The sequence below is a fragment of the Phyllostomus hastatus genome, unplaced genomic scaffold (assembly GCF_019186645.2).
Source record: "Phyllostomus hastatus isolate PE091 unplaced genomic scaffold, TTU_PhHast_1.1 phas_contig_137, whole genome shotgun sequence".
NCBI classification, from domain to species: domain Eukaryota; kingdom Metazoa; phylum Chordata; class Mammalia; order Chiroptera; family Phyllostomidae; genus Phyllostomus; species Phyllostomus hastatus.
This window is the reverse complement of record NW_025333583.1, coordinates 13871744-13885651: the sequence shown is the minus strand read 5'-3', so window position 1 is coordinate 13885651 and position 13908 is coordinate 13871744. Positions and strand designations below refer to the sequence as shown.

The 13908-nt window shown below is 35.1% G+C and overlaps 1 protein-coding gene across 6 annotated transcripts in view; it reads right to left on the bottom strand.

Moving 5' to 3' along the window:
* ERBB4 (erb-b2 receptor tyrosine kinase 4) overlaps nucleotides 1-13908 on the bottom strand; it is a 969394-nt gene that overhangs the window by 289169 nt on the left and 666317 nt on the right. The window lies entirely within an intron of this gene.

The following is a 13908-nucleotide window of genomic DNA, read 5'->3' as shown; positions in this document are numbered from 1 at the left end:
CTGTAAGTGAGCAAAAAGGAAAAAAAATATGCTTAATCTCTAAACTGAAGTGATATAATTAAGAAACATTTCTTCACATTGTTAGGTAAGATTTGTTTTTAGAAAGAAAACATTCCCTCTGTACAATCTATTTAATACTATTTGTTGAGTTAATAAACATTACTTTCTATGAATTAAACACATCAGACTATACTCATATTTTATTATGATGGAGACACACACACAAAACAGTTACTGAAATCAATGAGATAACTCACCCTCCATGGGAACATTAACTTATAATTGCTTTGGTTATATTAATTTCCACCCTTGCTTGAATATTATTTCATTAGCATTTCCCCTGTATTTAGTACCATTCCTAAATTGCTTCATTGGGCGCATTAAAATATTTGGGTCAAATATTAACTAGCTTGTTCATTGGTTGTCCATCACTAACTGTGACTATTTAATACAAAAAGTAAAACCTGGGAAGTTAAATATTTATTTTATTAGGATGAGTAAACTTGAAATTGGGAAGGGGATTCATTCAAAATATCCATGAGAATCAATGTGTAAAGTTTAAGAACAAAATATTCCATATTAAGGGGATACTGCTGGGAGAATATCTATTATCTCAAAAAAAAATAAAGTATGTGTAAGTAGCTTTATTATATCAGTATCTCACTAATAAAAACAATGGCTTAATTACTTCTGTAAATATAACAATAACCACACTTAAAGTTACTACCCTAGAACAAATTTATTTTACTTAAAGAACGTTGGCTATTTACTAATCAAATATGTTTTGGTGCTTTCTGTGAGTCACTAAGGGGATACAGAACGTTCATAAATGAGGCAAAACATTACAGGGACAAAACAAAAAGATCTCTGCCCAGTAAAAAATAAATAAGGCAAATGTAGGCCATCTTTGTAAGTGTGTTCCTCCCACATTTTAGGCTCTGCCCGTTTCTTCTCTGCTACCTCCCTCTTCCCCCTTTGCCTCCTGCATCCTCACAGCACAGTGCCTTCTGGTTCTCTTCACTTCCTCCACCCATGGGTCCCGAAACAGGCTATGCACCAGATTATTTAACAGGGGGGATTTCAAACTTTATCTTGGGGAACTTTGTGACGATGAAGATCTTGATTTTATCTGTTTTAATAAGCTCCCAGTTCACGTCTCTGCCTTCTGGCCCACAGACCTCATTTTGAGGAGCAGGCTATAGAGCACTTAAAAGAATGCCTGGGAATGACCTACTTCCTATTAAATGGAAGTTACCTGTGATGTTCTAGGATTTACTATTTTTAATAAACTCTCCAAGTGATCCCAATATGCAGTTAGAGTTGAGGGTTGTTATTCTATTCAGTAAAAATGGGAAAAAATCTAGTTTATTTACACCCTTTGATTGATTGACTGAGTATGCCTCCTCTGAAATTTAATCACATCAACTGACCTTTTGTTTTAATTTCCTGTTTGTGTTGTTAAGTCCTCTGTCACTAATTGGGAGATCAAACAAAATTAATGTGCAAGCAGGTAAGAAGATTTGGGAGGAAAAATCTGGGAGTGGGAACAGAAATATCACTTGGCTAATTCAGAAGACAAACATTTCAGATAAGTACCAGGCCATCAGAAAACTGCTCCCTTCTCTCACCCAGCAGCCATCTACATGCAAGGAGTCCTGGGAAGACCCCAATTCATTGCTAAGCACATTTTAAAGCAAATTTATTTTAGCTTGATTTCATTCTATTTCAATTAGTAGTCAGTGGCTCACACCTGTAGGCTGCCTATATTATTATTGTTTATTGACTAAATTTCCACAAACTGTATTCTTTGAAACACATCATGTGCATTAGGTAGCTAAGAACTCAATGAGAATAGTTTTAATGTTATTACACACCTGAAGGATTATACAAGAAGAAAAATGCTTGGGGTAAAGTAGAGGTGATTTGGGTTAGATGTGAAGAAGAATTTTGGTTTATAAAGACTTCCATACTGTAATGAACTACTGAATGGGCTTCTTGATTCTTTGTCAGTGTTGAGGGAATTCTCTTCCTTATGCTTTAGAAATTCACTTAATTATAGATGGGGTCTTGATGACATGTAGTAAAGAAGTACCCCTTGATTCCATGGCTTAATATATTTTTATAAATGGTGGAATTTGGCTAAAATAATAAACATTTTGGGTTGTGTGAAAGGCTTTTAGAAAGCTACTACCCTGAGAATATATTCAAATGAAACAAATAAAGTTCATAGTCCATCCAAGTATACACATTACTTCTATGCATTAGTTTTAAAGCATACTGAAATGTATAGAAAATCAGGTTCAGTGAAACTGATGCCAAACTGTTCACCGCTACTTAATTCTTCCAAAGGACAATATTCGAAAACGTGTGTGTTCAGTGCCAGGCAGACTCTAAGCATGACCTAGGAAGATTTAAAGTAAAGAGGTGTGACCCTCCTCTTGCATTCTGACTCAGTAAGTCTGGGGAAGGGCTCAGAAAATTCATTTTGGGGAGCCCAAGATTTTCAGGAGTAGCCTTTATAAACCAACACTTCAAAATCTTTGTTCTAAGACTCTTTCTTCTTATTTATGAGAAGACAGCCCATGAAGAGTCAAGCACTTGTTTAGATGGGAAAGCAGGGATGGCAATGGGTCTTAATCTGCGTGGCTGATTCTTCTCTTACATTAGATCACAGACAAATTAAACCAGTAACTGTTGCCAGACAGAATGAGATTTAAGGATAGATAAGATTCTATCCTGATTTGGATAAGGAAGGAATTTTTTAGTCTAAAGATTTGTTAATCATTTTAACCAGCAACAGAAGATCTAACAGATTGAAAATAAGCTCTCAAAAAAGGTACTTATTTTTTAATAATTAAACTCAGCAAAAAAGAATTATAAAAAAGTACTTGAGCCTTCCAAAGTAGTACAGTCATAGCTATTTTCACATCATCAACGAAAGTGTAACTGATTATCTACTATTCCTAATACCTAATTAGCGTGATGAAAGCTACTCCAAAGAGACTGGCTAGGGCATACCATGAGGTATACATGTCCACAGGTAACAACGGTATGATCCCTAGAGCAATATCTGCTATATACAACTGAAAAAATGTGGCAAACACCTGCAAAGCCATTATTAAAATTGACATTCAAAGTGAGTTAATAAAAGTATGCCCAAAATTTGGCAGTTACTAATGACGGTGGACCCTTGTCTCAGACAAATCCCTGATGACATGATAATATGGTTAGTTGTATCAAATAGAAAAGGACTGTTGTCTAATCTATTCTTCATCATCAGCTACTTTATTCATTTATTTAATGAAGTCTTGTTTAATCTATATTTAAAGATGAGTCACTGATTGAGCGATCATAAAGTAGATTTTAAGCTGCACTCTTGGTCACCAGGGAAACTCTCCCTTATAAATTAGCTATTAACATCATCAACATTTGTGAGTCAAGATTCAAAACAAAATTGCCCTCTTATATTAAGTATAAAATATCCCTAAAAGTGAGTATAATTTTTTATACATACCTCATAGGATATATATATATATATATAAAAGATTGAAGATAATAAAAGAAACATGAATATGAATGAGGAAATAATAAAGAGCATTTCATGAAATATTTTCTTACATTAGAATTGAAGGTTATACCATAAAGTACACAAATAAGTGATATGCTAGAGATAAAGTGTTATAAAAAAATGGAATCATTGTATCATGGACCTGTCACAAACCAAGAAATGAGGAAATATTGCATTCAGCTTTTCAAAATCACCTCACATTATAGTAGACCACACATCTCTATATCCAGCCTTGATGGAAACACACATACACACCCATACACACACCCTATCTCTTTCACTTATCCTAGTTCCCCACCCAAAATATTAATAATGGGAATAAAGATAATTTATCCTACTTAATATAGAACCTATTTTACTCAGTGATGGAAATAATCACAACATATTAATGTGGAAAATACAGAACCTCACATCATGTAAGCAAGGAATAAATATCTGTTGAACTAATGTATGCTATCTAGTCTAAATTTCTGAATTTACTGATAATGAAACTAAAATTAAAATACACTGGCTTTCCTATGGACAAATCCAAAATAATGTCCATATACTCCTAAGAGATCTCATAACACCTTCATAATTTTCCAAGCAATTTATAGTTTCTTAACATCACAGGGGACCATGTGTTTTATAATCAATTTGGGAATTAAAGTACAATTTGATGCTGACATGCAAGGAGAAGTACGACATTTATTAGCACTAGAAAGCTAAAAGTTAGTTACGCTCAGCTAAATTATTATGCTTCTTTTTGATATCAATTGTTTTTTTTTTCATCAAAATCCAAACTCATTCACTTTGTTTCTGTCTCAGAAACAAGGAATATTCCTCAGATAAAGGAATGTTCTTTTTCCTGAGCTCTAGGTTGCCTCTAACATTCAAGTTCAATTTTTTAATGTTGTAAACCAGCCTCTTTCTTTACTGAACATTACTTTAGAGCCAATACTCAAGACTCTCATATTTAAAAATTAAAAAAATAACAATTCTCCCTCTTCCTCATGCTCTTCATTAGTTTTAGAAAGCAAACCATTTTGTAAGGGTCATTTATACCACATACTTTCTTACATATTTCAAAGTTCTATCATCAATCCTTTTTCAGGATACCTCAAAATTTCTCACCTTAGTATCTAATTAGTAACTGATATTTATTGATCAGTTCTACCTGGATGAATGAGGGGTATCTAAGGCTCATTAAGACCATTCTAGGCTCCTCTATTTCTATCTTCAATTCAGCCACAACATTACTCTCCCTGTATGTCTTGTCCCTGTGACTATATCCATCATCAATTCAACTGCTCCAGTTTAACCCTTGGAATTCATCCCAAATTTCTCCTTTCTTTTTCTTCATAGCCAAGTCAGTTGGATACCGAGCCTTATTGAAAATTCTGTTGCCTGTCTGTTAAATTTCCTCCCTTTTATCCTGGTTGTTTATATGGCATGCTCTGGACTTGTTCTCCGCCTATCTTATGTCTATATTCTTCAAGGGTCAACTCAATAAAAATTTCCTTTGCTAACCCTTCAGCAAATCTCTTACCAAGAACTCCTTACTCTGCATCTAGCTCCCACTGCCTTTTTGGTGATATCACTTCATGTCACACAGACTTTTATCACAGCACTTGCTCCATTGTGTTGTAATTGGGTACTCCTGTGACTATATCATGAATACAAAATCTTGAAGTCACAAACCCTTTGTATTCATCTTTTATCTTTAAACTCCAGCACAGTATCTGCCACTTTAAAAGCACTGATAAATCTTTGAGAACAGACATACATAAGCAAGCATACCAACGACCTATGAGGAGGAAATATCAGTGTTTCAAAGATAATATGCATTATTAATATTTACTAACACAATAATATAAATCAACATGCATATACAAATATAGAAATAGAATATGTATGTATGTGTATATATAGAGAGAGAGATAAGAGAAAAATACACACACACACACACACACACACACATATATATATATATGTAGGTAGAAGTAGGATTACAGTTGAAACCATACACATATAACCAAACTTGTTACCATATAACAATCAGTTTATGGGAAAGTACAGGTTGGGGCATGGGTGTTCATTGATAGGCATACATTATTATATTTAAATCTCTATATTTGGGTTATATGGATTAGAAAAATCTACAATATGAAATAACCTATACACTTGGCAGAGCAAATTAATTATTCCAATGTTACAGGTGAAGAAATTAACATTTAAAATAATATTTAACTAGTTTATCTAGGGTCACATAAATTATTATAAAGTATGGTTTTAAATTAATTTACAGACTCCTATATATCTTTATTAAGATGTTTACGTTAAGAGTCATGAACAATAGGTGTCTCAATTTGAAAACCACATGAAGTGGGGGTGAGAGAAAGACAGTTTACAAGCTAGTTTAAATGCAATGTTGAATAACTAAAATGATCCACACATCTCTGTTTCACATTCTTGAAAAAAACTTGTTCCGGAGTCTTTTCACCTCACAACACAATTATGAGTGATGAGTAATGAGCACTAAGATATTACTCAAACACACTTCAAATTTATGGCAAAAGCCTCAGAAATAAGATTATTTCATATTTAACATTTTATCGAAGCTCATATATGACTGAATTTCCAACTTATTGATTCTCTAGAAGAGAACACTGAGATTTAGCTGGGCCAAAATTCAAGGTCACAACCTCAGTAATAATAAAGAATTTTAAAGTGGGACCACCTAAAGAGTTACACCACAAACACTTCAAGCATATAAAAAAGAATGCTTTTTAAAATATGACTTTTCTTCTCATAAAGCAATTCCAGATATTTCTGACTATTCTGTTAGATATCCTCTCAATAATCCCTCAAATGTGCTATATTCTCTCTAATCCTGCCAGTTAGATAAGATTCTCTCTGAACCAAATACCCCTGTCTGCATTTCTGTAGTGTAAGTGGCTGATATTAAAGTTTTTATAAAGCTAGTAAAGCCATTTAATTTCAAAGACATCCATCAAAATAAACATATGGTCAGCTACATAACACACTTCTATTCAAAGACCTACGTGAGAAGCCAGGCCACCCCCATCCATAAGGTTTTCTTTTTAAAAAGCCGTTCGTAACTGAGGTGCCTGGCCATTTAATAACCCTACTTTTCAATTTTCACTCATTAATTCCTACCCTTATCCTTTAAATTCACCAATAAAGAGTAAACTTGTGAAACTCCAGGCACCCCACCCTCCAGGACCTGTGAGTAGTAAACCATGTCTTTATCAATGTTCCCTGATGGTTGTTGCTGAGGTGTGTCTTGAAATCATAACAAGAACCGCAAGGCCAGTCCAGTCACAGTATTGGCTCTGGTCCAGAAAATATCTGTGGGGGCTGGCCACAAGGAGTACAGGCTGAGGTGGGTGCCTCAGCCATTCCCTGTGGAGAGTGTCACTATCAACAAGCTGAAAGGGACACAAAACAGTCCCCCAGACTGTGTCCCTGTGTATGTGTACATCTACATCTACGTGTATATTATCTGCAGCTAATCACTACATTCATGCTCAGGCAAATACCCTAACCATGCAAGAAGCAAGAACAAATACCACATATCTCAATACTTTCATTGTGTTGATAAGAGAACTTGAGGAATCACTGGCAAACATGTTTTCCCATATAGTTGGTTCTTTATTTTAATACTGTTTTCTTTAGCAGACTGGTACAACCACTCAGGAAAACAGTATGGAATTTTCTCAGGAAACTAAAAATGGATCTGCTTTTTGACCCAGCAATTCCACTGCTAGGATTATATCCTAAGAACCCTGAAACACCAATCCAAAAGAACCTATGTACCCCGATGTTCATAGCAACACAATTTACAGTAGCCAAGTGTTGGAAGCAACCTAGGTGCACATCAGTAAATGAATGGATCAAAAAACTATGGTACATTTACACAATGGAATTCTATGCAGCAGAAAGAAAGAAGGAGCTCCTACCCTTTGCAACAGCATGGATGGAACTGGAAAGCATTATGCTGAGTGAAATAAGCCAGCAGTGAAAGACAAATACCATATGATCTCACCTTTAACAGGAACCTAAACAACAAAACAAACAAATAAGCAAAATATAGCCAAAGACACTGAAACAGAGAACAGTCTGACAGGGACCAGAGTGGAGAGGGGAGGGAATTTCAAGGGAAAAGGGGAAGGGTTTGCAGGAACAAGTATAAAGGACACATGGACAAAAACTAGTGGGGGTGGAAATGGGAGGGAGGTGGGGAGCACTGGGGCGGGGGTGGGCTGGGATGGGAGTAAAAGACAGAAAATTGTACTTGAACAACAATTAAATTTAAAAAAATAAAAAAGAAAGAGAACTTGAGGAAACTGAGGTCCTTGAAATTAAGTGAGTTTAGAGCTAGAACTACATCTCTAGTCTCCTGACGCCCCCACTTCAGTATTCTTTTGACCTTTTCAAGAGTTCCTCACCCTTGTCTCATACCGTTAGCATTTCCAGAGAACAGGCACAACTTTACACATTTTCTTTAGACCCTTTGAGCCTTCAGCATGGCATTAAGCAATATCTCTTGAATGACATTAAACTGTATTTTACAGAGCATTTCAAACAACTATATACACTATAGTTAAAATGAGAACTATACTGTTCTTTAAATCTGCAAGAAAGTTCACCAAATTACAAGTAGTACCAACTTATAGCAATATCAACAGCATATTTAAAAAGATTTTTTTTCTTATTTTCCACAAGTAAATTATTGGATCTCCTTTAGAAATGTTTTAGATAGGCATAATTTTAGAAATGTATGCAAGTAATCAGTCTATTATAGTGTTTCCATTAATTTTACAATATCTCCAGAAACTACAAACCCAAAAAGAGAAAACAGTAAATAACTGAAATCAATAAGAAGGCTGATGGACATGCAAAGTTATTAGTAAAATACAAGAATTTTAATTAAAGAAGTTGGTTTTAATAAAGGCAGGCTGCTATTCTGATTGATCGGGCCTGCTGGCTCAGCTCTTTCTTATTTCCCCATTAGCTCCCGCTGGGCTTTGCTCTGCTCTGATTGGATATTTACTACTTTGGCACCTTCTTTTTAAACAATATTTGTTCCACTAAGATTGTGAATGCAATTTACACTTCAGACAAATTTTATGCATATTATTGTATGTGAGTATAGTTAGTTCATTATTATACTAATACTTTCTCATTTTGGTTTTATTACTTCAGGAAACTTTTGGAAATTTCATGGTAAATAGTATATTTTCATTTTGAGTTGTTACACTTTCTTCCTTGCTGAAAATTTGAGAAACCAAAATATAATTATCTTATTAGATTTTAATATTCCCTTCAAAGAAGTAAAGCAGTTCCAAAACATTTTTAGAGAAAATCTGCCCTAATAATAAATAGAATTGATAAGCCAGGCCACCAGGATGTTTTGGTTTTTAGTTATTTTTACCCCATTATTAAACTAAAGTTTTAATATATTACAACTACTGAAAGTAATTTTATTTGTGCATAAGTATAAAAATACTGGGGAAAATGCTATATAATTTATAAATTTCCCTAGCAAGTTCTATAATGGCAGTGTAGAAACAATAAATAATATAAAGTGCTGTTTGGAACATGTTTTCACTTTGTCAATGCAGTAAAACGCTGCATTCACAATTATCTGCAAAAGAACAACTACACCGCTTGTATTAATTTTAAAGTTGTTCTATTTTTAATTAAAAAAAACGATTTTAAGACAATCTTGCTAGAAACAATACTTAAGAAGGAAGGGATGAATTCTTCCATAAGTTTCCTTTTGGTTAAAAGAATATAGTAGCTTTAATCACTTTCATAGACATTTCAATGGTCAGAGTACAGCTGTTCACTCCCGTAATTGCAACATGCTATTGTCAAGTGCACTTACATTTTTTAATTAGTTTCTAAGCAAGAAATGTGATATGTAAAGCAAGTTAGAAGACTGAAGAGTATACCAATTGGTAATCAGTTGGGAATATGTTAGTTAAATAACCAGCAGTTGAAGACAACTGTAACTACTTTCATGCAAATGTATGCAAAGAATAGGGTGATCAAACTCTGATATTTTGTTATGTCCTTAAAAAGAAAAGTCTGAGATGATACCAGGTCTAGTGGGACAAAACAAATGTATAAAATGAAACGTCCACCCTGCCTATTGATAGGCCACTGGAGAGAGCTGGCCTGATACTGTGCTCAGAGATAATAAGGGACATGCGATATCCAATTTCAGTGAGATAAGGGTGCTTCATATATCTTGAAGAGACAGAGATAACTTTCTTCTTTTAATCATTATTATTTATTTCTTAAAGCTTAGTGTCTTCAACCTATGGAACTCAGACCTTGGGACTCAGTTCTCATGATTAGAGAGAGCTGTCATTCTTACCAGCAAGCCTGCTAAATAATATTCTATAAGCTTCAGACTTTACATAGCAGATAAGTTTGTCTCCTCCGATGTGACTACATTAATCTACTGAATCAATGTATTTAAGGTTAAGCTGTCTTGTGGAACAACACGGCCACTCTTTATCTGAGTTTAAAAGTACTTTCAAGTTTGAATCACTGCTCCGCAGGTAATGTGGCCCTCAGTATCCAATCGTTAGTTCTTTGTTGACCAACTGCAACTATATGAAAAATATTCCTGTAAGGTTTACAGGGTCATGATGCTGTAACATCAAAAGGAACCTAAGGAGAATGAACTCAAGTCACTAGAAAATTAGAATCATGAAGTAAAACAGTAAGAATGGAACACTTTGGAGAGATTCTAGAAGCATAACATATTGTAGTATTTATAACATTCTTTAGGTTGTCTAAAGTTTGTGCTTTGGAAACTTGTTTAGAAATATAATTAATATTTTAGGGGAACATTTACAAATAGATGCTGGTATCGCAGTTCATAGCCTGAACATTATTAAAAGCTACAGGAGAACAACACACTGAAGTTATTAAACATGCAATCAAAGCTAAATGCAGCACACAAACCAGTACATAAAATAAGTTTCAAAATGTTCCTAAATTTAACTAAAAATTTACAAAATTTTACTGAAATTTCTATAGGCATGCAGAATAAGTTGTTCTATATAGTAAACTGTCAATTTATTTACAGTCTCCTTCAATTTCACTAAATTTATTAGGGAAAAAATAAGACTCTCATGTCTTCTTTTAAAACCTTCTGCCTCTTTCTCTGTCTGACTATTTCACTTGGCATAATACCCTGTAGGTCCACTTACATGATTTCACTCATATATGAAATCTAAAGAGCAAAATAAACAAACAAAAGACACAGAAAACAGACTGATGGTTGCTGGAGAGGAGAGGTGTTGGGGAATGGGTGAAAAGGGTGAAAGGATTAAAAAGTACAAATTCGTAGTCACAAAATAATCATGGGGATGTAGGGCACATTATGGGGAATACAGGTTTTTATAGTGGTTATGTTTAGTGCCAGGTGGGTACTTGAAATATTAGGAAGGGCACCTTGTGAGGCATCTGATTGTCTAATCACTATGTTGCATGCCTGCAACTAATACAAAATAATATTGAATTTAAACTTTAATGGAAAAATAAAATAAAAGCAATCTGTCCCTTGCAGACCTTCTTTTAAGCTTACCATTGCTAGCAGCATTTCCCCCCCCCCGCATATCTCTGTTCAGAGACGTCTCCCTCTGATCTCCACTCTGCTTCATTTCACCCTCACAAGTCAGTCATTATCATGGGTTAGTTCTGCTAGAGCTGGAATCATTTCTCTTTACTCGTACTTGTCACCATCATTTAGTGTTACTCAGGATAACTCCTGGCATATTTGCTGTTTTAGGAGGAGGCACCTGTTGAAGGTGTCAGCATTGATATGATGTGGTGAATGGAAACTATTCTTAACATCAGTTTCTTCAGCTGAGCTGTGGGGCTTTTAAAAAATACCTTTACCTTTCTTCCCTAATGTATGGAAAGTCTCAAAGAATAATTATCCATAAAAAAATAAGAACATACTTGGCAAATCATGAAGCTGAATTCCCCCCAGAGAAGCTCTCACTAAGGTGAATTCATTTCAGTCATAAGGACAGAAATCATTTGTGAACAATATAAGACTATGTCTTTAAAATCTTAAAATGTACTCTTGTGTGGGCAATCAACCAGAGCACAATATTGTCAAAAACTTGCACAATGTATGCTTTCTAATTTTTAAAACATTCCATCAAGACTCAGAGACAAGTTTACCTGAGGTAGGCATGAGGGTAATATATTTCAACTAACCCAGGGACCATCAAAAATCTAAAAGAAGCCTGAAAAAGTATACATTAAGTTTTTTTGATCATGTATGTTATATGAGATCTCTAGAGAAGATATCTGGCCATGTAATATGAAAAATAGAGACATTTATTCAAGAAGATAAAAGATATAAGGAGCATTGTACATAGGACAATGATGGCTGTGTTCCCTCAAAGTAGGCACTTTGGACCTCACACAGTTCTCCCATTCACTATCAGCTGCTCTGTTGTATTTTCCTGAATCTCATCAATGGTCTGAAATCTCTTCCTCTTTAAAGGTCATTTCAGTTTGGGGAAAAGCAAGAAGTTGCAGAGTGCCAAATGTGGGCTGTGGGGAGCTCATTAACCTGGGTAATTTGATGTTTCACCAAAAAACTCTGAATGAGACGTGATGCATGAACTGGTGCATTGTTCATGAAGCTGCCATTCACTGGTTACCTTTGTATTGCATCTCTCTAATGATGAAGAAATTTGAGGTACTTAATTAATAAGTACTACTTATTAATTGTTTGGCTTGGAGGGTTAGTTATACTGGTATGGACAACACCTTCTCTAATGTATGGTCTTGATCTTGCTGTGACTTTTCTGTGCCTTCTTTGGGTGTGAAGAACCAGGTGACTTCCATTGGGATGACTGGGTCTTCATTTCTGAATTACAGCCATAGACCCACTGTTCATCTCCAATTATGACCTTGAGGAAATCTGGTTCATTAGTAGTGATTTGAATCAAGTCATCAGCAACTGCAGCACGATGTTCCTTCTACTCTAGTAGGAGCTGTGGAACAAATTTTGCCATGATACGTTTCATGCCAAGATCCTGTGTCAAAATCTCGGACACTGTAGGTTTGGGAATCCCCAGATCAGCTTCTGGTTCTCTCACTGTCAGTCACTGATCTTCGTTGATTGTAGCCTGTACACGTTCAACATTCTCAGGTTTCTTCTGGTTGCAGGCCTTCCAGAATGGGGATCACTTTCAACCGATTCTCCATCACCTTCGAAGCATTCGTGTCACACTTCTTTTTTGCACTGTCCAAAAAGCCTACTGAATTATCTGCATAGTTTCCATGGAGGAATGTTCAAGTTTAATGCAAAACTTGATGCAGATTCATTACTCTATTTGCTCAGTCATTTTGAATGCAGCAGCCACACAGTACATATGCTCACTCAAGGGCATCAACCACCTCCACTGACTAGTACAGTGAAGTCGTCATTGTTCACACATGCACATTCCTTTCCTCTCTCTTTGACTATCAGGTTCCATCAATGTCTCTCAAATGATTCTTGTTATATATAGAGTGGCTGGACTTTTTTCAGATAGATCTCTTATCTCTATAGTATCTCTGGAGGTTTAATATCTCTATGGAATCTCTCACAAGATCTAATTCTCAATAAAAATATGACCATGTTTCCAAAATTCAGGTCATAATAATAAGTACATAAATCTTCAAGTAGTTGCAAAATATATTTTGTCTCAGGATGTTGAGTTCTTTAAATATGGATAAGTGATGTGCCTTTCAAGTAGCTCCAACAAGGAGAGAGAGAACTGGAGTGAATGCCAAGGGCAACCAGCTTCCACTTCTAGTGGGCCTTTGCTTTTTGCTTCTGTAGCCATCTATGGTCATTAACCTTCACAAGGTGGAACTGGGCTATAGGAGTTTTGCCTCCATGCCCATTTATTCAGATTTAAGAAGGACTATATTTTCTAATAGCAACTCCTTTGGTTTGGTTATAATATTAGCTCTTCTTTATTAGGTCCATAGTGTATGCCAAAAAGGTTTAAACATTTCAACTACATTACTGCATTGAATTTATGTCCTTCAATACAGCAAGTATCTAAGGTAAGTATAATTATTTCTATTTTATATACATGGTAACCAGAATTTTAAAAGATTGTCACTTTCTGATGCCAGGAAGTGGAAACAACTAGGATTTGTTTTATCCAGCTGACTTCAAATCCAATGTCCTCACCCACTCAGTTCTCTTATACCATATGGTATACAGGAGAGAGTATCATCTTTAGATTTAGGACGGTTGGGTTGAAGTCTCAGGCATTAGCTGTGTAAATTTAACAACTTCC